The sequence below is a fragment of the Dama dama genome, chromosome 17 (assembly GCF_033118175.1).
Source record: "Dama dama isolate Ldn47 chromosome 17, ASM3311817v1, whole genome shotgun sequence".
NCBI lineage: Eukaryota > Metazoa > Chordata > Mammalia > Artiodactyla > Cervidae > Dama > Dama dama.
The window spans coordinates 64,061,306-64,086,604 of record NC_083697.1 but is presented as its reverse complement, the minus strand read 5'-3'; the positions used below and the strand labels follow the sequence as shown (position 1 = coordinate 64,086,604).

The window sequence follows — 25,299 nt, the reverse complement described above, 5'->3', positions numbered from 1 at the left end:
CATTTCCCACGTGCTCGAAGGGTAACAGCATGTCTGTGTGTGTGTCTGGCTGTATCGCATGTTCCTGCGTCCTCTCTCGCTCGTCTTCCTTTCTCCTCCTCCTTTCCTTTCTCTTGCTTTCTTGACTGAGTAGAAGTAGTACCAACATTAGTTTCAGTTAAAAGAAAATGAAACAGATCAGTGTTTCCCTTTCAGACCATCAGCTGTATAGTACTTCTTGTTTAGAAGGCATGTTCTTGTGCCCCACCCCGATCTGAACTCGAGAACTGCTGAATTAGAGTTTCATGTGATCACTGATATCTTTAAACTATCAGTATAATGTTGTATTTCTCTCTTCGAATAAAAAGGTTATCTCATCCCCTCCCCTTCCCCCACCAGCAAGTTAATATACTCTGATTAAAAATAAAAACGAAAGCAGCCGTTTTCAAATAAGAACCTTGGAATTAGAATTCAGCATTCGAGAAACTTTCATTACAAGTTTATTGAAATATGAGCTGTTTCATACACTGTGAATATCCTTGAATTATTGCTAGTAAAATATCAAATTACTTGACTTAAAAAAAAGTTTAACGATGACCAGAGGCATCACTGTGAAGTTCTAGTTCAAACCACGAATGATTTAAAATGAATCAGACGACAGGCACACAGACTTGGGTTTTGGTGGCGAGACTGGGTAGAACCAGGTTCTGGTCACTGCCCGTCAGCTGTGTGTCCCTGGTAAGCCTTTCGCCGTTCCGGACTCCGGTCTGCTCCTCTGTCCAGTGACGGATCGCTGTGACCTCCTTGTTCTGAGTTGAGCTCTGTGAGAAGAGAAATACAAGATGTTGACACATGAGCCAGTATGTTGGGGAGAGGGAGTTTTTTTCTCAGTAGGGGGACTTTTAAACCGAAATATTTAGAGATTGAAGGAACTACAGCCCATCGATCCATCAAGAATATACAAATTAAAAAGAAATGATCAGGAGTTTCTTGTACTCATTCAGAACAACAGTGCTGTCCTCAGCCCAATTCCTGGCTATTGAAACCCAGCCGGGAAAGGGGCTTCCTGAAGGCAAGGCCAGCCCTTGTTGGACACACTGCATTCGACACATTTGTGCTCCGGTTGCAGGTATGTTTGTGCCATTTCCTACTGTCCCGTATAAAATGGGTGGTGGTAGGAAGTGGCCTGAGCAGTGTGTTTGCATATTAGAAGCCTATTTCTCATCTGTTAGGAACCACCACTGTTGGAGGAAAGAAGCAAAGCGTGCTGCCTTAAAAGATTCCTCGGTACTGAGCCGTTTCAAACAGCTGGAGACTTTAGGGGAAGAAATTGTAGTTTAGTAAATGACTTCTTGCTCGTGCTGCTGTTTTCCACTTCTCTATTCATTTATGGAGAGAATGAGGAATATATCAAAGGTGGCGAAGTATATAAAGACCAGTGTTCCTTAAACCTCAGTAATTTATGGACCTCTTCATTTAAAAGAAAAAATTACTCACAAACTCCCAGTGCTGACATAAATATTTTTATTATGAAGTAGCTTAAATATGCCTGAACATAAAACTAGGTATAAACTCCTTATGCTTCCAGCTCTTATGTAACTGTAAAACAATGACAGATTTATAAATTTAAGCAAAATCAATAACACTCAAATTAACATTAATTTATCACGACAGATAATTTTTGGGACTAACATTAAACCTTTCATTGGTAATGTGATCATGGTGCTGTCAGCCAAAGTCCCAGTTCATTTCTCCTTCCACTTCCCTGAATTCAGACCTTCCCTCATATAAAGCACCTTTATTTGGATGGAATGTATGGTTTTGGTTTTAATTTAGCTTCATTTAATTTGCTTCCTTGTCCTTCATGGTTAAATTTATACTACTAGGCGCTGCGATGATCAGAAACATAAAAGCAGACCCACTTTTGATCAAGCCAGAAGTTGGGACTTGAAGCCTCGTTTTATTGGGCTGGGGGAGGAAAGACTGGGGTCACTGGTCCCTGCTACACTGACTTTCAGATCTGCGTGAGAGTGAATGGTGTCATTCAGCAAAATGTGGAAACGAAGGAAAAGTAGGCTTTGAGAGAAGATGATCAGTTTGAGGCTTAGGTTTCTAGCAGTGTGGCTAGAAATCAATCACATTTCCCAACTAAAGCATTGTAATCTGGATAAAACATTTTTTATGTACTTTTGGGATCATGGAACTAAGACAACTCCAGAGTCTCAACCAACCACCAGTTAGTAAGGTAAAACCCAAGCTGGGAGCTTTCTGTGTAAACAAACAAGAAAGGCGGCTGCCTTCACCATTGGGGTTGAAGGCTGAGCCTTGGGTGAGGGGCAGTGTCAGAAAAGCCTGTATCCCATTAGGACCTGTGAAAGAATCTAAAGTGGCCAGGTCGATGGTGCCTATGGGCCTTTGGCAGAACCAGATAAAAACCTTTCTGGAGGAAGACATCCCTCCCTTAGACCTTAGGATTCTCCTGACCAGTATCAACCAAATAAGAGTTCAGGATCAAAGATAGCTAACTCTTCTAGAAAACAAACCACCGGGGGCCAGAGTCGTCAGAAACAAATGAAGAAGAATAGACTTTACCCTGAAGACTTCAGATATTGCAATTATCTGATACAGAATGTAAACTAACCATTTTGAAATACTTTAAGGGATAAAATATACTTACAAATAAGTGCAAAGAGCGTGAGATAAAAATTGACTAGGTGGGGAGGAGTGGGAGAGGGATAAATTGGGAGTATGAAATGCACACTACTGTATATAAAATAAACAAGGATTTACTGTATAACACAGCTAACTATATTCAGTATCATGTATAAACAATTATGGAAAAGAACTGAAAAACAGAATATGTGTATATATGTATAACTAAATCCCTTTGCTGTATATCAGAAACTAGCACAATATTGTAAATCAACTATACTTCAATTTAAAAAAAATGATCAGGCATATTATTCAGCCATAAAAATGAAGGAAATTCTTCCATTTACAACAGCATGAAGACATTATGTTAAGGGAATAAGTCAGAGAAAGATCTCACTTGTATGTGGAATCTAAAAAGAAAACAATAGCAACAACAACCGCCAAACTCTTAGAAACAAATTAGGTGCCAGAGGTGAGGAATGGAGGAGGGGGTGAAGGTGGTTAAGATACAAATTTCCAATTACAAAGAAAATAAGTTCTAGGTAGATAATGTACAGCGTGGCGAGTGTAATTAACCAAACTATATTGTATATTTGAAAGTTGCTGTGAAAAGTGTACGTCTTCAAAGTTCTCATCGTGAGAAAAAAATTTGTTAACAATGTGAGGTAATTGATGTTATGAAACTGACTATGGTGGTCATTTTGCAATATGTACCTATATCAAATATTGTTGTATACCTTAAATTAATACAGTGTTTGTCAGTTATATCTCAGTGTGGTGGTGGAGAGGAGCAATATAAATGTAGGTGTTCTGTTTTTGTTGAAAAAATTTTGACCAGGTAGATTTGAGGAAAAAAAAACAAGAACAAAATGTAAGGGAAAAAATTATAACTGTTAAAAACGCAATAAACTAGATTAGGAACAACTAGAGAAGCAATTAATGAACTAGAAAAAAAGATGTGAAGATATTAACCAGAATGTAACTTACAAATAAAAAGAAAACATGAAGGTGTAGTTGAAGGATATAAAAGCCATGATGAGATCTGTTCAGAATTGCAGAGAGATAATAGACAAAACAGAAGGAAGTAATATTTGAAAATCTAGGTTACAAATAATTTCCAGGGAGAGTTCATGAAGTACACAAATGACCAGTGTTCCTTAAATCCAAGTAATTTCTGGACTGATGAGGGAAACACAGCAAATACCAATAAGGATAAATAAATAGAAATTCATATCTAGACATAAGGAAACCTAAATATGCCAAAATAAGGAAGGTGATCTTAAGAATACCCAGATAGGAAAGATAGATTGTTTATCAAGGGAATAATAGACCGACAGCTGACTTCTCAACAGCAGTATGGATGCTGGAAAAATATTTTCAGAATGCTAAAAGAGAATACTATTGATAGTATATCAGCAAAACTGTCATTCAAGAAAAAGGCAAAATATACTTTGCAAAAAAATAAAAACTTACTGTGGCACATTTTACTAAGAAACTTAAAGGATGTACTTCATGAAGAAGAAAGTGATTCCAGAAGAAAAGTCTGAGATGCAAAAAAGGAATAATAAGGAAATTGGTAAACATGTAGATAAATATCATTAAAATTAAATAAAAATAAAAATTCAGTGCCTTGGTGATACTAGTCACATATCAAGGTACTTGTGGATAGTGACTACTATATTGGACAACACAAATATGACACATTTCCATCATCAAAGGAAGTTCTCTTGGACAGCACTGTTGTAGGATAATGGGAGGGAAATATACTAAGAGAGTCTCTGGGGTTCATGGACTTTAAGATGCCACTGTTTCTAAGAGCCACTGCTTTGGTATGTGTATAAGATTTAAGAAAACATTGCCAAAAGTGTTTAAGATGCCATTTTTTGTAAGATACGTGTCACTGTTACCTCTGTGAAACTGGAGATGTGCCTGTTTTGTAAGACGCATGTCCCTGTCACCTCTGTGAAATTGGAGGAGATGTGCCTCAATGGATGCAGTAGGGAGCGAGAGCATCAATGAACCAGGAGCTGTGATCCTCGTGGGCTGGACAGAGAACAGTCAAGTGAGAGGTCTGACCTGGAGAGAACGCCTGGTGCTTACTTGGCATAGAGTCTGTCTCAGTAAATGTTTGATGAATGAGTGGATGATTTTATTGGATGGGTGAAGGGGAGTCATCAGACTCGGCTGGTAGCTGGACTTGGCAACATGGCTGAAGTCACCCAGAAGGTTTGTGTGAAGTTGTGAGGAGAGTCAGGATGAAGCCTTTGTGAACACCATTTTTAATATTCTAGTGATCATATACAAAGGAGCCCAAGAAAGAACATTAGGAAAGATGGGGAAGAACCAGAAAGAGCTCAGGCCCCCTGAGAACAAGGGTGAAGGGGTGAGATGCGGCAAGGACTCTTAAGATAAGGCCTGTGTATTCCTGACTAAGCGTCAGCCTGTCCTATGCAGTAGGAGAAGCATTGAAGATCATAAATTTTCAATGTTACTATTTCTGCCAGAGCGTCTGAGAAGGCTTTATGACGGAGGTAATATTTGGGCTGGGCCTCAAAGGACAAATAGCTGGCACATCAGAGTAGTAGGGTGAGGCAGTCTAGGCAGATGGAATAACACCAAAAAAAGCACGAAACCGTTGAGAAGATGTGAAACTCTTGGCAGTAATTCCTAATGAACCTGACTTTGCTGTGTCCAGCTTTTTTCTAGGAAAAAGTCTAATGTTGGAGCATATGTTCCTTAAGATCATAAGCATTCTTTTACTGATATTAAGATGGAATGGAAGGTAATTAAAGTAACTACAGACCTGGCCAGGTACCTCCCTACTACTCTGAATAGAGCACGCTTTATGTATGATTTTCCCAGCACTCTCTCAGATTACACAGTTTATTACTGAATTTGGGGATTTAAGTTCTGTATTAATGCCTGTAGTATATTATTAAGATGATTAGTTACATGACAACCTTAGACTAGAGAGTGGGAAGCAGATTTAGCTTGCTAAAGTTCACCACATCAGAGTGCTAAGAAAATACGGGGCGGATAGGACTTGGCCAAAAATCCCAGGTTCTTGATTTAAAAGCTGTGTAACATGAATCACGTCATTTGACCTCTTCATGCCTCAAATTTCTCCATTTAAAAAAATAGGCATAGTAGTAGTTCCTACTTCAGGATGAAAGGTGAGTGAAAGCATTTAGCGAAAGAATTATCCGTTATTATAATGTTCCAGAGCTTTTTTCAGCAGGGAAATACAGTAAGTCAGTGGTTCCCAGCTGTGGGACTGTTGTGGATCAGCATCGTTTGGGGCCAGTTAGAAAAGTGAGGATCCGTGGACACTTCCACAGCCCTTGTACATCGTCTGCACACCTGGGCTTTGGACTTTGTATTTTTTGGTAGGAACCTCCCAGTTTAGGAACCCTTGCTCTTGGGCTGAGTAGCATTTTGGTCTTTTTTTTTTTTTTTTTTTTTAAACCTTTTCTTTGCTATACAGTATTTTGAACATTAGCTCTTGGTATTTGTTGAGCATGTGAACACTTCAGGTTTTTAATCCTGGAGATCACTGTGTAACTTTTCACTCCTGTACCTTCCTTTCCTTTCTCTTTCTCCTCCTTTCCTCATCCCCCGCACCTCCATCCCGTATTGAATTTTTAGACTGTTGGGCTAACTATCTTCTGGACAGCCTGGTTCTCATGCCCTCCCCTCCGCTTAAATAGATTTTTAAAGGAAACTTTGTGAGGGCAGACGTTTGGCATGTTCCGTTTAGTTTCTAAAAAAAAAAAATATAGAGTTCATTTTTTTTATCCTTTAAAAAAATGACTACAGGAAATGATTCTAAAATAACTGATATTCCCCTTGTTAAAACTGAGGTTGTGTTTGGATGGATTCCAGCATATGTTCGTTTTCCTTGGGTGGGGGAGGGAGGAGGTATGGAGAGTGTTCTCCATGCCAAAAGACACAAATCGTAATCCCTCAGACCCAAGAGTGCCTTTCATATGGTGACAGTTATTTGGCATATTATAAAATGTAGCCTGGAGATTTAAGAAATAAAAAATGTTTACTGTATTTAGGTCAATTAGAATATTCCTTTTAACTTTCGTGTGTGGCTATTTTGGTGGAAAAAGAAACCATTATATTGCAGCAGAAGCATCCTTGCTGCTTAACTCTGTTTAGTTCCTGTTTCTTACATTTCATGTGGATGAGGAATATCAGCTAAATTAGGGCAGAAATTTTGTTCATTGCTAGATCTCCAGTACCTAGAATAGTGCCTGGCATGTTGTGAGTGTTCAGTAAAAATGCACTAAGAATGAGCTAACAATTAACCCGAACTAAAAACTGCATCTCCTGCTACCTTTACAAGCTCTTGAGAAACTTCCTCAAGAGCTTGTGAAGGTAACAATATATCATATTTTTCTGATATTCGGATTGGAAGCCGCCTGCATGTCCCATAACTCCCGGTGCCTCTTACAGATTTAACTGCATCTCATCACCTAGGTCTTTGCAGGAAGGGGCTGGGTCTCTTGTTTGTGGTTGAATCCACAGTGCTGTATCTGGCAGCTTTGTAGTTCCTTAGTAAATATTTGTTGAATAAATACACAGTGCTTTAAAAACTTACGTAATGCCTTCTTATTTGGTTTCATTGGTTGAGAGTCCCATGAAACTGGCCAGTAGTATCATCCCACTGTTACAGATGATGAAACAAAAGGTAAAGAGTGTACGTTAGTTATCCCAGAAAGCCTCGGGTCATAAGTAGCAGAGCTGGGACCACAACCTCTACATCTGTTGGTTTCTTCATCCCTTATTTTCCCCAGAACAGCTTTTGTTGTTGTTCAGTCACCAAGTCGTGTCCAACTCTATGTGACCCCACGGACTGCAGCACACCAGGCTCTCTGTCCTTCAGTATCTCCCAGAGTTTGCTCAAACTCATGTCCTTTAATCAATGGTGCCACACAAGCATCTCATCCTCTGCCACCCCCTTCTCCTTCTGCCCTCAGTCTTTCACAGCATCAGAGTCTTTTCCATGAGTCGGTTCTTTGCATCAGGTGGCCAGAGTATTGGAGCTTTAGCATCAGTCCTTCCAATGAATATTCAGGGTTGGTTTCCTTTAGGAATGATTGGTTTGATCTCCTTGCAGCCCAAGGGACTCTCAAGAGTCTTCTCCAACACTACAATTCAAAAGCATCAATTTTTCCTCGCTCAGCCTTCTTTATGGTCCAACTCTCACATCCGTACATGGCTACTGGAAGATTCAAAGCTTTCAGTAGACAGACCTTTGTTGTCAAAGTGATGTTCCTGCCTTTTAATACATTGTCTAGGTTGGTCATAACTTTTCTTCCAAGGAGCAAGTGTCTTTTAATTTCACGGCTGCAGTCATTGTTTTCAGTAACTTTGGAGCCCAAGAAAATAAAATCTGCCATTGTTTGAATTTTTTCCCCATCTATTTGCCATCTGGTGATGGGACTGGATGCTGTGATCTTAGTTTTTTGAATATTGCGTTTCAAGCCATCTCCTTCACTCTTCTCTTTCACCCTAATCAACAGCCTCTTTAGTTCCTCTTCACTTTCTGCCATTAGAGTGGTATCATCTGCATATCTGATGCTGTTATCTGATGCCATATTCTCCTGGCAGTCTTGATTCCAACTTGTGATTCATCCAGCCCGGAATTTTGCATGATGTACTCTTCATATGAGTTAAATAAGTAGGGTGACAAGTATACAGCCTTGTGGTTTGTATTCCTCTTCCAATTTTGAACCAATTTTGCTTCCGAAGAACAGTTTTTAGAACATCAGAAAGCATAAATTCTGCCCCTTCCAAACTGTTGCAACCCTCTTTACTTGAGAGCATGACAGGGGGCGTTACTGTGTGAAACCTTTTCAAAATTGTCATGTCTCCACAGACTTCATTGGGTGCCAGTTTCGCTTATTTAGAATAGATTTCAGTTGCTGGTGATGCGTGATTTAAAACACAACCCTCGTTATTTCAAATAACTTATACTCTTATCTCCCAAATACTTTAAGATGTGAAGTTATCAATACTCTCATTCTGAGTTTTAAAATAAGATTCCCTGCCGCGAAAGGAGTGTCTCTGGCACAGTCTCGCCTGGTCCTCCTGGTCGCTTTGAGAGAGAAATTCCAGAAGTATTGAGTTGGCTAGGCTAATATTCCTGGATCAGGCTCAGGAAGGACCAACTTTCCCTGCGATATTAAAACGGGGAAACAATGCTGACCATACATTTAAGATTCTCGGGTAGTGGCAGTATCTAGGGGCATGTTTTGCCAAAGACATTGAGTGAAGGTAAAGAGCCAAGTAGCACACAGTCAAGGTTCCCAGTAAGACAGGATTTCAAAATTAATGAATCTGATCTAATTTCTGCTTAGTCTCTCATTGAGAAAGATAATTTTGTGATTTCAGCAAGATTGTGCCAAATTTGACTAGCAGGTCAGAGTTCATTCTACCAGACTGCTAAATTTAAACTTACTGTCACTACCTTACAAATGACTTTCCAAGAGTTCCTAGAACAACACTCACTACCAAGCTTGGATTTCATTGTGAAATAGCAACAAGAATCTGATTCCTTCTGCCCTCTGTGGATATTAACCTTTAGCATCAGAGCAGAGGCACAGAAGGGAATGAATAAACTGTCAATATTGTCTTTCCTCCAGGGTCCAGCCATGGAAATAGATAGTGGGGAAGGAGCAGTTTGGGGTGGAAAAAAAATAGGCGTTTTTTCCGGGCGCCTGACTCCTGAGACGAGGCGTGGCGGGCCGTTGTGTTGGTCCCGGCGCTCACAAAGCCGGCTGACGTCGTCCTTGGATGCAGCTTTTTTAGTGGCTTCACAGTTCCTGTCTTTGTGGTCCCGCTGCCCAGCAGGCACGGGGTGACGGGAGGGAACTCAGTAAGGCTTTTCAGGGAGCATTTCTGAGTTCGTCACTGCCCTCTGTCCTCTGCTCTCCCTGACTCATCAGGCTGCTCACATCTGTGGGACATGCAGGTTTCTGACTGGTGTGGATGCTGTAGGTAAATGCAGAGAAAGAGGTGAGGAGGAGCAGTGTTCGTACACTGTCACTTAGAGTCACTTAGAGGCAGTGAGGAGAAGCCCTGCTCACCCCCACACTTGTATCTGGCCTAGGAGGTGACGCGTTAGGATTATTTTGTTTTAGTTATTGGTTGGTGACTCTCTTCTCTCCTTCCTGTTCCTTCCTTCCTTTCTTTTCAAACAATGTTTTATTAAAGTATAATGGATCTACAACACTGTTAGTTGTAGGTACATAACAAAGATTTGCTGTTTCTGTACTTTACAAAATGATCCCCACCCTGTTTCTTAATTTTTGAAATCAGTAATATCTCTTCCCTAAAACTTGAGTTGTTTTGGAAGGAGGCGGCTCAGACTCGGTGTCTGGTCATTTAGTAGATCGTTTACCTCCAACAGTGGGGTGAGCACGCGTCCCTGTCTCACCCACAGGCGGCTCACAGGGGCCAGTGTTGTGTTCTCGTGTTGAAAACCTCTTGTCCTGCTTCAAGCAATGGAGCCCTGCTGTCTTCAGCAGGACAAGTCCCAGGACCAGAGAGTTTTTGGCCTGGCAGGCGGTTTCTGTTCGAGGCCCCTGCTGCCCGCTCACACTGCAGCCGCTGTTTCTCCGGCAGAGCGGGTTATGGGCAGAGCCTCGTCTAGTTCAGCGCAGCTTTGGGTCTCTGCTTTTCTTTTCCTGCGTGTGTTTCATTTTTGACGGAATACATTTCTTGTCTTGTTCTACTCGTTTTGCTAATGTGAATTTAACCCGTGGTAGAGACGTGCTGAGACGTTGTAGTGGTGGATTGAGCGCTTGATCTCAGTGGAGCCGGTGGTCTGGACTTAGCCCTGCCCCACCAGCTGTGTGGCCTTGGAAGAGACATTTGACCTCTCTGGGCCACAGTGTCCTCATTTGTAAACTGAGGACGCTGGCTTCTTAGAATGATGGACTGCCAAGTACTACCCCAGTGTTAGTCAAAGTGATAGGTGCTCAGTCGTGTCCGACTCTTCGTGACCCGACGGACTGTGGCCCACCAGGCTCCTCTGACCATGGAATTCCCCAGGCAAGAATACTGGAGTGGGTTGCCATGCCCTTAAGATTCCACCATTGAGTTTTGTGTTTTCCGAGATGCTCGGAGTATCAGAAATGGCGTGTGGCAGTGTTTACTCAGGGCTCTGCTCCTGTGAAATCTTAAGTAACATCAGAACATTTTTCATTAAGTGGCAGTTGTATAGCGTGGCTAGTGATAGAGAAATTTAGATGCATTAGTTAAGAGAGAGGAATAAGTACGTTCTTGTTTCTTTGTGACAGGTTTGCAAAATCAGTAAAAATTTCTTGTTCCTAGAAAAGAAGTTGTTCAGCCCTGGGGTGTTATTGGACATGTGGCTTTTGAACTTCTAAATGAAGAATTACAGAGTTCAGATAAATGAAGTCTTTTTAATTTTAGCTTTTATTCTTCAGATAAGAGGAAGCCCACAAATGAGGCTAATATATTATATTGGTATCCCATTTCTGATTCGCGTCCCCATGTTGTTTAATAAGAAAAACCTTATTTAAAAATATTCTAATTCTAAAAATGATACATATTAATTGTAGAAAACTTGGAAAAACACAAAGATGTAAACACAAATATGTCTAATTCCATGATCCAGAAATAGCCATTATTGTTCATGCTTTGAAATCTTTAGATTATATACACTCAATTTGTAGAACAAAACTGGGATTATACCACAGATAGATAACTTGATATCTTGCTTTTTTCCTGCTGTGTTCCTTTTGAAATTATTTTTGCCACAGAGGTTTCAAATGAAGATGGAGATCAATGTAATATTATGCTTGGCACACTTGTGTCAAGGTCTGTGACTTACAGAAATAGAATTGTGGACCTAGTATCTGAAAATAACATATGTTTCATTCTCTCTTGAATCCATATTTGATGTATATTGATGCTGTCATAACTATTACTATAACTAACAAAAGACTTTTTAATCTGTTCTTAATTGTTCACTAATTGCTTTTATAAGATTCCCTCATTTTTCTGTTTCTGAATTCAGTGAGCCTAAGTTATTTTAGCAGTTTTTCTGGATGCCTTGATTCTTCCAGCTGAAGCATAGTAGCTAGTGTGGGCCAGGCTGCAGGTTTGGCCTGAAGTAGGATAGTTAAGTGATTCCTTTTGCCTGAACATATTTTACATTTGATAATATTTATGATTCACTTGAACACTGGTTTTCATACATCATTTTCCTCTATTAGGAAATGAAAGATGATTAGTTTCTCCTTTGGGTTATTTAGCCTGTGAGCTTTTCTGCTACACTATTCACTTTGCATTGAAAATACATTCTAAATCCTGAACCACTCTGGAATTTTTTGTGACCTTTCCCTTCGGTGTCTTTTGGTGGTGCCCTTTGAAGTCCTGAAATGCTTTTGTATTTGATTGAGATTAAATCTGGGTTTCATTTTACTTTTCTAAAACATATTGAGCAAGTTAATTTTCTGTTCGGGTTCCTAAGGGGAATGATCCCAGCCCTCTGTGTCCCAAGAATTCAGTCCGAGCCTTGCCAGAACATTCCTGTGGTTTTCCACAGGGCAGATCAGTGTGTTCATGAAATTTTAGTTGTAGCTCGTGTTTTCTGTGGTTAATTAAAACATCTGGCTTTTAAATTTTCCACAAACAGAGCATAAGCATTTGGCCAAACCTTTTTAGTAATAATTAAGCACTTCAATCCTCCCCCTCAGAATAGCCCACACTTGTAAGGTGTCTTTAGGAGACCTTATAAACTCTTGTCTCTGTTCATTAATGATTTTAAACGTTTGGGCGATGCTGGGGGTTCTCCTGCCAGACACACAGTCCTGAGAGAGAGAGTGTGTGTGCCTGTGAATTCCTCTAACGGGTTCCGGCCTTCCCCACCTCCAGGTTGGAGCTGCTGTGGGTGAGCTGCTGCCGTCCGTAGCCAAGCATGCTGTGGTCGGATCTGCCCAGCCGGGGAACAGAAACGTTTGCTGGATGGAAAATCCATAAAAGAAAGCTCCTGTGAAAGCCTGAGACAGACGATAACGTAAGCAAGATCAGGTTGGTATAAGATCAGAGAGGCTGGGTAAAGTGGATTGGATCACACGGGGAAGGTGGTTTTGTTCATTTCATGGAGTGTTTTTGAGACAACCCCTAAATAATCATTCCCAGTTATCTGAGGGACTCCTGGCCATCGTACAAATGGCAGACAGCCTGACAAACTTCTGGATGCGGTGCATTTTATCCTCCTTTCTTTCTTTTCCTTTCCCCTCTCCTCTGTCCCATCCTCTCTCTCTCACAGAGACGAGAAGGAGGTCTTAAGCTTAGCAAATGTACAACAAACCACAACCAGAGGTCACCCTAGTTGCTCTCTGATCTTGCTTTATTTTGGGGAGAGAGCCTGGGCTTGTCCCGATGCTCTGAGACTTGCCCTCGTGTGTTTCCACACCAGGAAGGGTGGATTGTGGAGACCTGCCACGTTCTGGGGGAGGCGGGGTACTTCTGTGTGTGCTCCTTTGGTTTGCTTGGCAAGCTCTTCAGTTCAGTTCAGTTCAGTTGCTCAGTCGTGTCCGACTCTTTGCGACCCCATGAATTGCAGCACGCCAGGCCTCCCTGTCCATCACCAACTCCCAGAGTTTACTCAGACTCATGCCCATCGAGTCAGTGATGCCATGTAGCCATTTCATCCTCTGCCGTCCCCTTCTCCTCCTGCCCCCAATCCCTCCCTGCATCAGGGTCTTTTCCAATGAGTCAGCTCTTCCCATGAGGTGGCCAAAGTATTGGAGTTTCAGCCTCAGCATCAGTCCTTCCAGTGAACACCCAGGACTGATCTCCTTCAGGATGGACTGGTTGGATCTCCTTGCAGTCCAAGGGACTCTCAAGAGTCTTCTCCAACACCACAGTTCAAAAGCATCAATTTTTCGGCACTCAGCTTTCTTCATAGTCCAACTCTCACATCCATACATGACCACTGGAAAAACCATAGCCTTGACCAGATGGACCTTTGTTGTCAAAGTAATGTCTCTGCTTTTTAATATGCTGTCTAGGTTGGTCATAACTTTCCTTCCAAGGAGTAAGCGTCTTTTAATTTCATGGCTGTAGTCACCATCCGCAGTGATTTTGGAGCCCCAAAAAATAAAGTCTGACACTGTTTCCACTGTCTCCCCGTCTATTTCCCATGAAGTGATGGGACCAGATGCCATGATCTTAGTTTTCTGAATGTTAAGCTTTAAGCCAACTTTTTCACTCTCCTCTTTCACTTTCATCAAGAGGCTTTTAGTTCCTCTTCACTTTCTGCCATAAGGGTGGTGTCTTACTCTTAAATCTCTCTCCAAACAAAAGCTCGCAACACATTTGTTTTCAACAGTGTGTGCATGTGGTGTTAAGATACCCAGGACGAAGGAGAAGAAATGTCCTGCAAACAGTAGGAATGTAACTAAACGCAACACAGCCTCACTGTGAAGCAGGAGGAGGAAACTGCATAACCCGCCTCACAGGTGGCAGTAAGGTGGGAAAGGATTCATTCTGAGAAAGAAGATCAGACAGGGACAGGCGCTGAAAACACTTTGTATTCAGTGTTCAGTGGTACATGTAGTAAGCAGAAGGGAATTACACGTAATAATCAGAAGGGAATGAGTCAGCGGTCTTCAGAGCTTGTGAAGCAGTGAGTGTCTGTTGGCTTTGCCCACCCAGCATCTCTTTCCTCCTCCTTTCAATAAATCACGCGGCTTTCCCCTGGGCCATCAGTCACCCTTGCTTTGTTCTCAGCCCATGTAGTCAGAGGAGGCGATGACTCCATTGCTTCTGTTGTGGGCATGTGACATCAGCTTGGCTAGTCAGGGTCACAAGGACCCGTTGTGGAGGTATGGAATTATGAAACTGCTGCAGAGAGCTTTTTCCTGTCTGTGGGTTTGTTAAGCTGGAGCTGCTAGTGACCCTCTTTGCTACCACGTAGGAAGAGCCTTCCTGAGAGTGAAGTCAACATAGAGGAAATCAGAGTAGGCTGATGGAGGAAAGGGAATGGGGGCAGGGGGACACATGCACACATACACCCACCTTACACCCACCACGGGTGGGCCCAGACCCAGCAGCCCCAAAAGCCAGCAACTCCAGTTTCACTCTCCCAGAAGGTTAGCTAGGTAGTTTGAATTATGGGTCAATCACTTCGTTCCAAAAACTTCCTGCTTTGCCATACCTTTCAGTGTGAAGTCTTCGCATGACGTGACCGTGGCTCTGCCCCTGTCCTCAGGGGCTTGCAGTGATCAGCCAGATCAGATCAGTGTGAGGCTAGCTGACCCCCAGAGTGAAAGTGTATCACCAGAGCTAAGAGCAAAATTCTGTGGGCGTCAAAGGAATGCAGAATTATTATTATTATTATTCTGCTGGCTTGGGAAGAGGCGAGCATAGAGAGCTGTCATTTCACAGAGGAGGAGCAGGCACATATTTAGAACTATATTTAATTCAATTACTTGCTTTTTTGAGTCTGAAAGAAAGGGAGGCTTTCCAGAGCCTATAGTTAATTGCAGATAAGGAAGATAATTTCAGAGTTTCACCAGTAGTAGAATCTTGGTATTTACTGTAAACACAATTGTTTCGGGAGCAGCCAAATGAGAGGTTATCAAAAAGTTGTCCAGAGTTGAACACCAGAGGGGAACAGCTGCTCTTCTCACCAAAAACAAGAGTTGGCTTTCTGGTGTAAGCAGAATTCCAAATGCGTCATGAACTTTACCGATTTGTTTCCTCTTCTCAAGGTTGGGCTTTATGATGATTACTTTGTGTTTTTTATACTTGACCTTATTGGACTTAAAAAAAATTAATAGTCTTTGTTTGATGGAAGCAGTTTTAGGTTTCAGAAAAGTTGAGCTGAAAGTGGAGTTTCCGTGCTCTGTGCCCTATTGTTGTTGTTTAATCTCTAGGTCGGGTCCAGCTCTTTGTGACCCCGTGGACTGGAGCACGCCAGGCTTCCTTGTCCTTCATTATCTCCCAGAGTTTGCTCAAACTCATGTCTGTTGAGTCAGTGATGCCATCCAAGCGTCTCATCTTCTGCCACTCCTTTCTCCTCTTGCCCTCAATCTTTCCCAGCATCAGGGTCTTTTCCAGTAAGTCAGCTCTTCGCATCAGGTGGCCAGAGTATTGAAGCTTCTGCATCAGTCCTTCCAGTGAATATTCAGTGTTGGTTTCCTTTAGGATTGACTGTTTTGATCTCCTTGCTCTTCAGGGGACTCTGGAGAGTCTTCTCCAACACCACAATTCAAAAGCGTCAATTCTTTGGCACTCAGCCTTCTTTTTTGGTCTGACTCTCACATCCGTACATGACTACTGGAAAAATCATAGCTTTGACTCTACGAACCTCTGTCGGCAAAGTAATGGCTCTGCTTTTAAATACTCTGTTTAGGTTTATCATAGCTTTTCTTCCAAGGAGCAAGTGTCTTTTAACTTCATGGCTGCAGTCAACACCATCCACAATGATTTTGGAGCTGAAGAATATAAAACCTGTCACTGTTTCCATTGTTTCCCCGTCTATTTACCATGAAGTGATGGGACCAGATGCCATGATCTTAGTTTTTTGAATGTTGAGTTTTTACTCAGCTTTTTCACTCTTCCTCTTTCACCTTCATCAAGAGGCTCTTTAGTTTCTCTTCACTTTCTGCCTTTAGAGTGGTATCATCTGTATATCCAAGGTTGTTGATATTTCTCCCGGCATTCTTGATTTCAGCTTATGATTCATCCAGCCTGGCATTTGGCCACATGTACTCTGTATATAAGTTAAATAGGGTGACAATGTACAGCGTTGATGTACTCCTTTCCCAATTTTGAACTGTCCATTGTTCTATGTCTGGTCCTAACTGTTGCTTAATGGCCTGCATACAGGTTTCTCAGGAGGCAGGTAAGATTACGTCTGTCTTAATCATTACCAGTGATTACTGACTGAAGGATTTACATGTTTGGTATATTATTTCAAGAATTTAAAGTGTTTTCATTAATGATTATACGAATTGAGTCTTTATACAAAGAAAGATAAATGTTATAAGATGATTATTTTACTATATGAAAACTGTCAATTAAAATGTCTTGGGTTTGGAGGTTATAGTATGGTTTTACGTTTTATGCAAATTGGACCTTTTTTGTAATATAAAGTGCTAGGTACACTTTTATCTTTAAGTGTGCTGTTTTTGCCTTTTGTTGGTATGGTTCTCAATAGACTGCTTACTGTGAAGACATTAATTACATTAGAAACATAAGGACTGCACATTTTTGTCTCTTCTTTAGTTATGACTTTGTAAAAATTGTGAATGCATAAAGATCAGAAAAGGAAAAAAGTGCTTTATTGTGATGTTTGGATTCTAGTTGGCCATTTTATTTTATTTTGTAGTAAAGTTACAATTTTGACTTTTATTTTTAATGTGAAAAAATATTAATTTTGTCTTGGTGAGATTCAGAGACATTTCTCCTCCCTGTCGTATAGCTAAAAGCAGACATCTGTTATTGGACTTTAATCAGATTTTAAAATCACACGATTTGATTTAGAACATGTTTTCTGCAATTCCATTAGTAGGTCAAGCCCTGCCTCCTGTTTTCCGGAGGGCTCAGTGCTCCAGAATGGCTTATCTGCTTCCTGCTCTTTCTTTGTAATCTTCTCATTTCCACCTGTGTGGGGTTGACGTGTTTGTTACCTGGCCCCTTTGCTTTCCTTGCAGTCCTTTGGTAGATAAAGTCACTTCATAAAAGGACATCCACGGAGCAACATGGAATTACCCGTTTTATTTTCATTTAAGAGAAAAAACAGTAGGTGAGCTTTTGTTTATTTCTCTGGGAGCTGGAAATGGGTGTCGTGAATTTTTTAACCCCGTCTCTCCTTTCAGTGTTTTCTTTCTCTTTGGTGTCCTTTTAAAAAAATCCTTGTGACCTAGTGACAGAATGATGAATGACCCTCTGAGGAGTGTAGTATAATGTTCTAGGAGGCTGTGGTCCCGTTGGCCTTGCTTTTCTTAGGGAACTGAAGCACAGTAGGGCTGAGTGAGGGTGGCTTCTGAGCTGCCCTTCAGTTTGAATGCAGCCTTATGCAGTCTGAAGTTAGAGATTTGCAGTGAGTGAGCTGCTGCAGGTGGGGTTGTGGTGAGTTACATTTGTGACGGTTCCTGCTTGTTTATAATAATATGGTTGCAGATAAAGCCAAAATCAGGTCAGTGTGGCCACATTTGGTGAGGCTGGTGCAAGAATAAAGAGCTTGTCTGGAACTGGCTTTCATTAGAAGAAACCACGTTCCTGTGAAACCTTTAATGAGGATGTTTATGGTAAATGTACGTATTAATAGAGTTTGGAATGTTGCATCTTTTGATTTTTTGCGTGTCTTTATATTTGTCTTTAAAAAAACCTGTAAGGTACTAGGTTTCCCTTAAAGGCCTTCAAAAGTACCGTACTCCGGGGACATGTAGTCAGTTGTCATTTATTTTAGTATAATTACTGATGTAAGAACAAGCAGTGGTTTCTCAGTCCCATAATGATCTATAATGAAGGAAACATTTAATCTGATGATACTGTCCGAATATGACCTATATACATGATATGGTAGCTGTTTAGAAATTCTCAAGTTACCAAATTGATTATTACTGTTCAAAAAATAATTGTTCTTCATTTATAAACAAAAATAATTCTGTTGGATGTTTTTGCATAGACAGTGTCCAAGCCAGTGATTTATTTTGAAAATGAATATCAACATCAGTCTAACTTTCATTAGGAAATTGCTCTTTATAGTTTGCTACTGTGTTCTTTTTAGGAATTAATGGAAACAGTTTTTCTTGCATTCTTCATGCTGCTGAGGCCCTTTGAGGACAGAATTTAGATAGCAGCTAGTCCACGCTTGGTTTCTTAAGGCTGGTTTTCTTGACGACTTCAGGCTGTAAATAGTTTGTGAGTGCTGTGGCTCTTTTCTGGTGTCCGGTTCAAGCATGACAGTGGCAGCGCCTGGGCAGGTGAGAGGCAGTTAGTGGCTTTGCCAGAGACACATCTCAGAAACAGAAAGTCTGGAGTTCCAGCCGTGACTTTAGGCCCTCGATGATTCTAAAGTTGGAGGAAAAATGAGCACCGATCTTGAGGGCGGCGTTAATTTGTGAGTGCTGAGAGATGCTGAGTTAGTTTTACTTGGTTCAGTGCGATTCAGTTACATTCCAAATGAACCTGTTAACAGTATTAACAAAGTCAACTTCGGTAGTTGCTGGAGGGAACGAAATAAAGTATCCTAGGGGAGAGACAGCCAGAATACGAGCCCTCGTGGGAGAGCTGACATTTTATTGAGCTTGTCTAGTGTGCCGAGAACTTAGGCACTTTCTCAGCTCTTGGTGGGACTGGATGGGGTGGGGAGAATCCTCAGAAGCTCCTACGAGAGAGACAGCACTACCTGTTTTATAGATGAAGATGCTCTGGAGCTGAGAGATTGAGTCTCCCAGCTACTGATTTAAATTTGAACCTAGACTTTTTTCTCAAACTTCATGATATACCTGTATAAATAAAAGGCTTTGCACAGCTTACAAAGTGGTTGGTTTGTACACAAGACTGTGTGTGTCTCTTTGTGTGTCTTGCATCATTATTATAACTAATGAGGTAATAAAGGCCCAAAGTACTGTATGAGTAGGATGCTCTGGAATTGCCAAGTAGAGAGTGGTTAACATGGATGTAGATTAGTCTGGCAAAGTGGCATTTCGTTATTTTTGATAAATAAGTAGGTAGGAGGTTGTCAGTGGATGGGGGTTTTTCAAGGCTTTTTACCTGAAGAAGATACCTAATCAGACCCTCAGAAGCAGAAATAAAAATGCACAACTGTTTGGGGGTCTGTCCCTGATTTTACAGCCAAGATACGTGGCCCAGCCACGTGCTCCGTCAAGCTGCCCGTCAGCTGCCTGGAGGCGTCTGGCTGCTGAGGGAATCAGACAGGCCCAAGCAGCTTACTTAGAGAAGGAAGGAAGACTGTCATCCTGAGCTTCCCTGACCATCCCCGACTATCCCTGACCCTGACTCTGCATTTCTTGTCTGAGGAGCTTGGAGTTTCTTGGCACTGTCTGCCATGGAGGCCCTGTGGCATTTGACCATGAGGAGGGATCAAGGTGTTCAACTCTATGATGGTCTCAGACTTCCAGTGTTTCCATCTGCTAGTGTTCATAGTTGAGTAATGCTCTGGTCTTCTTGGACGTTAGCCTGCCAGGCTCCTCTGTCCATGGAATTCTCCAGGCAAGAATACTGGAGTGGGTTGCCATGTTCTACTCCAGGGGATCTTTCAGACCCAGCTATTGAACCTGAGTCTCTAGCATTGCAGACGGATTCTTTTACCACGGAGTCACTCGGGAAGTCCAGATAAATGTGTCCCCTCCCCAAATGCACATGGTGAAATCCTAACCCCCAAAGGTGATGGTATGAGGAGGTGGTGGCTTTGGGACGTGCTTCAGTCAGGAGGGTGGAGCCCTGATCACTGCCATATAACAGAGGCTCCAGAGACATCCTGGCTTCTTCTGCCGTTTGAGAACACCGTGAGAACTCCAGCAGTGAATTGGGAAGAGGGCCCCTCACCAGAAGGTGTCTGTGCTAGCACTTCGAGCTGGACGTCCAGCCTCCAGGACTGTGAGAAAGAATACATTTCTGTTGTCTGTAAGCCACCCAGTCTTTGGTGGTTTATCATAGCATCCCGCGTGCACTGGGATAAACACCGAGGAGAGGGTGATCTCTCTACCCCTACCTGCCCATTCCTGCAGTTGTGTCTTAGACAAAGAATGGAGAAAAGTGAGAAAGGCCAGCAGCACGGCACTCTTCACGAAGCTGTGATTGCCAGCCTCCAGCTTTGATCCATGGTGCGTCTGGTTTGGTGTGTAGAATCTGTGTTGTTTGGAAGAGCGTGACTTGTTCTGTGATGGGTTGATTGTCTGGCAGTTCCGTGATGTGGTTTGAGACAAAGCAGGTCAGTTGTGATACTTACATTATATGCAGAAAAGGGACTGCTGTTTGAGATTGAATTATCTTATAAAGTAGATGCCACGGGAGGGCAATTTGGTAACATATTTCAAAATTTAACATCACCAGCAGTTTCATAAATAGGTTTTGTTAACTCTGTGCCAAGATATTTGTACAAGTTTTACTCTCATAGCTTATTTGTAAAGAATGAAGGAGCTCTATATGTGTGCCAGTTTGGAATTATATCATTTATATATATATACACACACATACACTTGTACATATATATATATATGTGCAGTTATCTATATAAAATGAAAGAAGTCTTTTCCAAATCTTGTGAATACCATTTCCTTTTGTATAAATGTTTTAATGAAGATATATATGCTGGTACTTATATCTTCTTCCCCATGGAAAAATATGTACTGTTATTACACTGAAAAACTTCTCTTTCTTTTCTGTATTATTTGAGTTTTCTAGCCATTTTCACTTATTTATTTTCTTTCCTTTTAAACAAGAATAAAGAGCTAGCTGGGCAGTGTATGATCATGACCATAACCATTCACAGTATTTTTAGTACAGTTTATAAAACCTTACTGAATGTTTTTAAAAACACTGTAAATTTCCCCCTTTTCTTGCCTCTTTACATGCAGAAGAGAGAGGTAATTTTTATGGGCAGAGTAGTAAAGTATATGCTAAGCCAGTGAACGTTCCCTTGAAAGCTTTTTAGTTAAAACGTTGAGTTGAGAATGCGAAAAGAGAAAGATATTTACCAAATGTGGTTTGAAGGACAAAGAATCCCATCGTGCTGAAGTGTGTCTGAAAGTGTACTCTTATGTTCAGTTTGTTTGCTTTAAATATGAGCTTTGGACTGAATTGTATTTGCTTTTCAGACCACAAGGCTGGAGGTGGCTGTGGAAGTCTCCAAAATCTGATTGCTAATCAGGAGAGCTGTTTGCTGAGAAAGGCCTGCCTGTTTGGACTAGAAGTAATGACTGATGCACAGATAAAGCCAGGGTGCCTTTTAAGTAACTTCTGACTTCTGTGTCTGGATTTTGCTTTCCTCTTAATTAAAGCCCCCCAGACACGAGTCATAGGTCAAAGGAGGTGCCTCCCCTCGACTCTCCCAGTAGCAGTGACTGCTGACTCCTCTGCTGTTGCTGAGGCGCTCTGGGAACCTTTGTACCCGTTTCTTTACGGTGTGACTCACCCCAGAGAAGGGACGGGCTGCCCACTCCAGCATTGGGCTTCGCTGGTGGCTCAGCTGGCAAAGAATCCTCCTGCAATGCGGGAGAGCTGGCTTCAGTCGCTGGGTTGGGAAGATCCCCTGGAGAAGGGAAAGGCTGCCCACTCCAGTATCCTGGCCTGGAGAATCCCACGACTGTATAGTCCACGGGGTCGCAAAGAGCCGGACACGACTGAGCGGCTTTCACTTTTCCTCCTCTGCTGTTAGTTTGGATGCTGAAACTTAATAATTTAAAGATAGCAGTTTTTCTTTAGCATGTAGGCAGTTGTAGTCTGGAGAGCAAATCCATTGTAACATCCCTTAACTGTACATATTTCAATCTCTTATCCTTGATGTTTTTATTTTTAAAAATCTACAAAGCCATGGACATTTTTCTAGTTTCCACAATAATTTTAGTAACTTTTTCCCCCTAAAATGACTTGATGAGTAGCTCATTGGTATTATTTATTTTTTGCCTTGTCTTCCTTTCTTTCTGTATGGCTTCTGTATTGACGTCTGACCCTCTTATACTTAATTACCACAAGAATTATACTCCTCCCCCCCCCCCCCCCATATTGGAAGGTATTTGAACCAGAGTGTATGAACTGTAATCTGTTAGAAGGTTAGTACAAAGTACATATGTGTATGTATCTGGGTATGTATAGAATGAATGTCATTTTTTAAAAATATAGAAACGTCCAAACAAGTTTGTGCCCGTGTATCGTAAGTGAGAAAAACTGATAGTACCTTCAGTTAATACTCAGTTCCCAAAAGAAGTTGATATTTTAAAAATTCAGGGTAGCCAGTGCCTGGTATGGGGGTTGGAAACTCACATGCCTGCCAGGACCTGACACAGAAGAAAGCAGGTGGACTGGAGCATAAAGGGGGAGAAAGGGCACAGTTACCACTCAGCTATTCAGGAGCAAGGGCCGGTGCTGCCTGATCTTCCAGTGGTCTTCTCATAGTTTGAGAGAAGATAGACATTTGGATTTTTATGTGACTCCTCCCACTTTTCAGATGTTAATAGTGCACCTAAAATAATTTGAACATTGTCCTCTTGAACTTTGCCCTGTGATGATCTTTGTCAGCAAGGGTTACTATTGCTTCCTGTAGAGTAGGTGATGGGGGGCCTGGGAAGCCTGTGGCCTGGCGCTTGTCTTCTCAGAGCACACAGTTTAGATGGGCCAGTGTGATGTGGATGGTTGGTGCAAGTGCTAAAGACCACAGGAACCCCGAGGAGGTGGGAAGCAACATGAGCCATCCCGTCCTGGGGAGAAGTCCTAGAGGAGATGGACCCTGCAGTGACCCTGAGGGGGCAGCAAGGGCCGGAGACCCGGGGCCCTGGGGGGGAGCAGGCAGGGTGATGGAGGGCAGAGGCGGGTGGATGGAGAGGTTTGAGGCCTCGAGATAGGGCTGAGCTCGCAAAGAGATGGTGGAGGGCCGTGGAGCAGGTCTGTGCCCTGAAGGGGCCGCACTGTGAGCAGGTGATGCTGTGATGGGGCCGCACTCTGAGCACCAGCCCCCTGCCGCTTGTAGGGTGACAGGAGACAAGAGGAGTGAGCATGCGGACGGATCCTGGACTTTCACAGCCATCAAGGGACAAGGAGCACGGTCTCGGCTGGGGCTTTGGTATTCTCGGTGAAGTGAACTGTCATTCTCAGGGAGAAATGTAGACACTTTCCCAAGGTCCGGTCAGTCCGTCAGAAACCTTATTGACTCAGCCATCAGAACATGTCCACATGGCTACCTTGACCCAAGCCGCCATTCCGTTTTGCCTGAGTTGTTCCAGGGGCCGCCTCACTTCTTTTCTTGATTCTGTCCTCACCTCTCTCTCTGTTCTTGGAAGAGTGATCCTGTTCAGACTCACGTCACTCTAGGGCACCCCTCTGCTCAGAGCTTGCAGTGATTTCTTTGTCCTCACAGTAAAAGGTACAAGTCCTTCCAGTTACCTGACGGACTCCGTAACAAGCCCCCTTCTTCCCTCTTGGACCTCATCACCCCCTGTTCTCCCCAGGCCAAGTCCACTCCAGCCACACTGGCCTTTGAACACCCTGGGACATGTCTGCCTCCGGGCTTTTACGTTTGCTCTTTCCTCTTCCTGTATCCTCTTCCCCAGGTACCCACACGGTGAACTTTCTCTCTGGATTAAACCTTTGCTCAGATGTTACTGTCCAGTGAAACCTACCTGCCTAACCCTGATGGCCTTGAATATTGCAGACTCTCCTGCCTCTCCTCCCCAAATCCCTCTTGTCCTCCTTTATTTTTTCCCTGTAGAGCTTATTCTTTTATAACACGTTGCCTACTTACATTTTAAATGATTGTTTTTCTATCTCACTCTCACATAAATTTGCACAGTAGGAATTTGTTTAAATATAAATTGCAAAAGACAGGGATTTGAGGGTTTGTATTCGCTTATATATCCCCATCCTCCAGAAGCGTTGCTTGGTGGGAAGTGGGTGCTTGATACCTACTTGTCGCACGGATGAATACGTGGCTTTCAAGAGGCACACAGCGTCTGCTGGCCTGTTGTGTTTGTCGCTGAGAATTTAAAAAAGTAAGAAGCCCTGCCCTCAGGGCACATGGTCTAGTGGGGAGATGGCCAGGAGTACAAAAGACTGAGTTAACAAGTGTGTCCAGAGTTCTGTGCAAACACAAGGAGCATTGCAGAGACGAAGGTGAGAAGATCACTTGTTCCTGCTTTACAGGTTTCATCTTTCAGAGAGGATGTGATGTAAGTTGAGAAGAAGAACGACCAGGATTGTGGTGATGGAGTGGAGAGGTTGGAAGTGACTGGGCAGGGATCCCAGGGGTGGGATTAACAGGATTTGGTGAAAGGCGAGGAGCACAGGGCTGATGGCCTGGGCTTGAAGGTGGTAATATTGTCTGTATTAAGAAAGGCAGGTAGAGGAGGCAAGGTTGGAAGTGGCCACTGGAGACCCCAGGAGGGTTGTGATGGAGAATGAGAAATACAAGATAGCGCCAAGGTTTTGTATTTGGGAAGTTAGGAGGCTGCAGATACCCATGTCCTAATCTGGGAACTTGGGAAGGAAAATATGTTTGCATAACAGTAGGGGAAGTGCTGTGTCTATCTTATCAGACTCAGTTCCACGAGGGAAGGGATCTGGTTTAGTGACGTATCTCTAGCACCTCGAATGGTGCCTGCTAAATAGTACAGTCTCAGTAAATGTTTATGGAATTGATAAATAACATAGGTAAATTTGGAGGACATAAATGGTTATAAGGTCAGAAATTGTGGAGGCTTAAATTGATATTCAGTTCAGTTCAGTTGCTCACCTTTAAATGATACTGGTTTTGGTATTTCTTTTTAAAAGAGCTTTGGTAATCATTTTGTGGTTTGCAAAATTTTGGTGGACAGGCTCCTCTGTCCATGGGATTTTCCAGGCAAGAATACTGGAGTGGGTTGCCATTCATTTCCTTCTCCAGGGGATCTTTCCCACCCAGGGATCAAACCTGGGTCTCCTGCATTGCAGGTG

General features: G+C 42.4%; 1 protein-coding gene across 19 annotated transcripts in view; it reads left to right on the top strand.

Annotated features, from left to right (window-relative positions):
* APBB2 (amyloid beta precursor protein binding family B member 2) overlaps positions 1-25,299 on the top strand; it is a 357,050-nt gene that overhangs the window by 61,145 nt on the left and 270,606 nt on the right. For 12 of the 19 annotated variants that reach the window (XM_061164645.1, XM_061164640.1, XM_061164636.1 and 9 more), the window contains one exon: positions 12,547-12,702. The exons of 5 other annotated variants lie outside the window; for them this stretch is intronic. The gene's annotated coding sequence lies outside the window, so the exon portion shown is untranslated. The remainder of the gene's footprint in view (positions 1-12,546; positions 12,703-25,299) is intronic. 2 more of the 19 variants (XM_061164641.1, XM_061164635.1) reach the window with 1 other exon arrangement.